Raw genomic sequence first — 4,023 nt, 5'->3', positions numbered from 1 at the left:
CCTTAAAATGAGGATAGACTATTCTTATGGGGTTGTTAAAAGTAATTGAGTTACAACCCACCTGGATCAAAGGAGAATGAAGAACACCAAGGTCACATGACAACTATGAGCCCAAGAGACAGAAAGGGCCACATGAACCAGAGACTGACGTCATCCTGAGACCAGAAGAACTGGATGGTGCCTGGCCACGGCCGATGACTGCCCTGACAGGGAGCACAGCAGAGAACCCCTGAGGGAGCAGGAGATCAGTGGGATGCAGACCCCAAATTCTCATAAAAAGACCAGGCTTAATGGTCTGACTGAGACTGGAGGAATCCTGGAGGTCATGGTCCCCAAACCTCCTGTTGGCCCAGGACAGGAACCATTCCCAAAGACAACTCATCAGACATGGAAGGGGCTGGACAATAGGTTGGAGAGAGATGTTGATGAAGAGTGAGCTACTTGTATCAGGTGGACACTTGAGACTGCGTTGGCATCTCCTGTCTGGAGGGGAGATAGGAGGGTAGAGAGGGTTAGAAACTGGCAAAATTGTCACGAAAGGAGAGACTGGAAGGGCTGACTCATTAGGGGGAGAGTAAGTGGGAGTATGGAGTAAGGTATATATAAGCTTATGTGTGACAGACTGACTTGATTTGTAAACGTTCACTTAAAGCTCAATAAAATTATTAAAAAAAAAAAAAAGGAAAGGGAAGCAGGCAGAGAGGGGGACCTCATACCACCAAGAAAGCAGCACCAGGAGCTGATCTTGTCCTTTGGACCCAGGGTCCCTGTGGCTGAGAAGCTTCTCGACCAGGGGAAGACTGAGGACAAGGGCCTCCCTCCAGAGCCAAACAAGACAGAAAGTCTTCCCCTGGAGCTGATGCCCTGAATTTGGACTTTTAGCCTTCTTTACTGTGAGGAAATAAATTTCTGTTTGCTAAAAAAAAAAAAAAAATTTTTTTTTTTTTTTTTAAAGTCATCCACTTGTAGTATTTCTGCTACAGCAGCACTAGGTGACTAAGACAGTTGCTGTGAGTCAGAAGCGACTTGATGGCAATGTTTTTTTGTTTTTTTTTTTTAATCTAGAGAGTGAATACCCCTCTCCCCTCACCTACTCATCCCTGGCAACCGCTGATGAACATAAGGTTCTGTATATTTACTATTTATGTCATTTAATAAACATGGGAACATACAAAAAAAAAAAAAGTAATTGAGTTAATATAAGTATATAAAATACTAAGAATATTTCCTGGTACAAAGAAAGCATTATGGTAAGTATCCAGCTATTTAAAGCTGTGTTAACAGCTCAAGTGGATAATCACTTTTTATATATATAACATCTCCCCAGTGACTACGCTTACCAATTTCATTCCCTCCCTTCTTCAAAACTGTCCCCTAAAAAAGTAAAACTACAAATTGCATAGTGCCAAATGTTTATATATCACAGATGTAATTTCTCAAAGAAGAGGGGATTTCCAACAAACCCTTAATGAGAGTTGATTATTTCCACTTCATTGCTACTGTAACCATTTGTTTATAGCTAATGCTTAGCCCCTGTAAAGAGAGCTTTCAGAAGCAGATCACCAGGCCTGTCTTCCATGGATATGTATAGGTATGTGATCTGTTGTTGTTGTGTGTTGTCAAGTAGCTTTTCACTCATAGCAGCCCTATAGGACAGAGTAGAACTGCTGCAAAGCATTGCCAAGTCTGTAATCTTCACAGGAGCAGATCACCCACTGATCCACTGGTGGGTTTCCGTTAGTAGCCCAGGTTTAACCACTGCGCCACCAGGGGTCCTATGTATAGATATACCCTTTGCCACCCAGTTGACTCCAACTCATAGGGACCCTATAGTACAGAGTAGAACTTCCCCAGGGGTTTCCAACTCTGTAAATCTTTATGGAATCAGACAACCGCGTCTTTCTCCCATTGAGTCCTGGTGGGTTTGACGGCTGACCTTTTGGTTAGCAGCCCAGTGCTTAATATGTTTTAGAAAAATATAGCTAAAACTAAAATCTACTCATCCTCTAAACTCTTTTTGTTTTCATTTCATTAGTACCCTTGTTCTTGTGTATTCACAATCATCACTTAGTAAATATTTGCTATATTAAAATAAATTTCTTGTGTTCTAATTCTCCTCCTCCTCCCAGCTATTCAGAGTAAAATATCTTATTCAGAAATGTGGAAAGGCAGGGGCAAAAAAAAAAAAATACCCTTTAAATCTAAAGTGTCTAACTTCCTCCCTCTCCAGGTACCCTGAGCCGGAGACTAAGCCTTCACAGTTATTTGTTATATACCTATTGTCCACAAGGGGATTTACAACTGAATGTGCTCAGTTCAGGAGGAGGATCCTACCAGATTTAATTCTGCATTTATTGAGAGGCCTCCACATCCAAGTAAGCCAGGCGGTCTGGGAAAATGAAAAGTTAAATCAGGCCTCAGAATTTTGTACTGTACCATAAAGAAGACAATGCTAGAAAAATTGAAAGATAAGTATGTCTTAGTTATCTAGTGCTGCTATAACAGAAATACCACAAGTGTATGCTTTGACAAAGAGAAATTTATTCTCTCACACTCTAGAAGGCTTGAAGTCCAAATTCAGGGTGCCAGCTCTAGGGGAAGGCTTTATCTCACTGTCAGCTCTGGAAGAAGGTCATCAACCTTCCCTAGCTGAGAAGCTTCTCAGGGCAGGGACACCAGATCCAAAACATGAGCTATTCTTCTGGGTCTTATTTCTTGGTGGTATGAGGTCTCCCGTCTCTCTGCTTGCTCCTCCTTTTTTTTATATTACAAAAGAGATTGACTTCAGACACAATCTAATCTTGTAGACTGAATTCTGCCTCATTAACATAACTACCTCTAATCTTGTCTCCTTATCATCATAGAAGCAGGATTACAACATATAGGAAAATCACATCAGATGACAAAATGGTGGACAATCACACAATACTTGGAATCATGTCTAGCTGAATTGACTTATATTTTGGGGGCATAGTTCAAACCATGACAATATGTTAATTTGTTACCAATTCGCAATTTCAGCCATCTGAGATTTTGGTCCCCTTAGGTCTTTTGAATTGGGTCAAGAGGGTAAAATAACTGTAAATGGTGGATAAATGTTGATGAAATAATTAACTTCTTGCCCCCTCCACCCAGAGATTTTACTTATGTTGATTTTCATGTGAAAGTTGACACATCTGCAAAAATACACAAGGTTTGCTTTAACATAGTTGTTGAATTGTTTTAACAGGAACCAACCAACCAACCATCCAACAGGTTCAGTTGCTTGCACAGCCACTCCTGGTTCAAAGAAACATGACTAATGCTTTATGAAACTTGACTCACCTTGGCATTGATAAACTGAGTGCCTCTTATCTCCCAATATGCCAGTGAACTTCTCAGGGTTCCTCTTTTGAATCAGGTATCCAATCTCTTTATATGTCCACAATTAAAGTTGCTATCTTGTCTTCAAAAATACACATTTTGCAATTATCATCTAATAGCAATGAGTGCTCTAGAAGAAGAAAAAAAAAACTTCCCATTTTAATTACAGCAAAAATGTTTTTTTGCATAAACCATTCATTATTTTTCATTATCACTACTGAACACTTAAGGAACTCTGATGGTACAATGGTTAAGCGCTGGAATACTAGTCGAAAGGTTAGTGATTGGAACCCATCAGCTGCTCCATGGAAGAGAAGTCTTGGTGATATGTTCCCTTAAAGACTTTAGCCTAGGAAACCCTATCAAGCAGTTCTAGTCTGTCCTACATCGTCACTATGAGTCAGAATTGTGTCAACAGCACACAACAACAACATCACTGGATCCTTAGACTGTAAAATCACATTTCTTTTAAGTAAAGGCACCTTTTTAATATCTATTGTACATGACCCCACTTGTCGGTCAGTTTGTCCTACTGTGGTGACTTGTGTGTTGCTGTGATGCTAGAAGCTATGCCACTGGTATTTCAAATACCAGTAGGGTCACCCTTGGGGAGCAGGTTTCAGCTGAGCTTCCAGGCTAAAATAGAGGAGGAAGAAGGAC

The 4,023-nt window shown here is 40.5% G+C and overlaps 1 long non-coding RNA gene across 1 annotated transcript; it reads right to left on the bottom strand.

Annotated features, from left to right (window-relative positions):
• Positions 1 to 2,282: 2,282 nt before the first annotated feature.
• Positions 2,283 to 3,490, bottom strand: LOC135231579 (uncharacterized). Its single transcript, XR_010322356.1, has 3 exons — positions 3,325 to 3,490; positions 2,553 to 2,754; positions 2,283 to 2,389 (listed from the first exon to the last, which is right to left on the bottom strand). It is a non-coding gene; the product is annotated as an uncharacterized LOC135231579 (long non-coding RNA).
• Positions 3,491 to 4,023: the final 533 nt, after the last annotated feature.

Source organism: Loxodonta africana, chromosome 6, assembly GCF_030014295.1.
Source record: "Loxodonta africana isolate mLoxAfr1 chromosome 6, mLoxAfr1.hap2, whole genome shotgun sequence".
NCBI classification, from domain to species: domain Eukaryota; kingdom Metazoa; phylum Chordata; class Mammalia; order Proboscidea; family Elephantidae; genus Loxodonta; species Loxodonta africana.
This window is presented reverse-complemented; position numbering and strand designations above follow the sequence as displayed.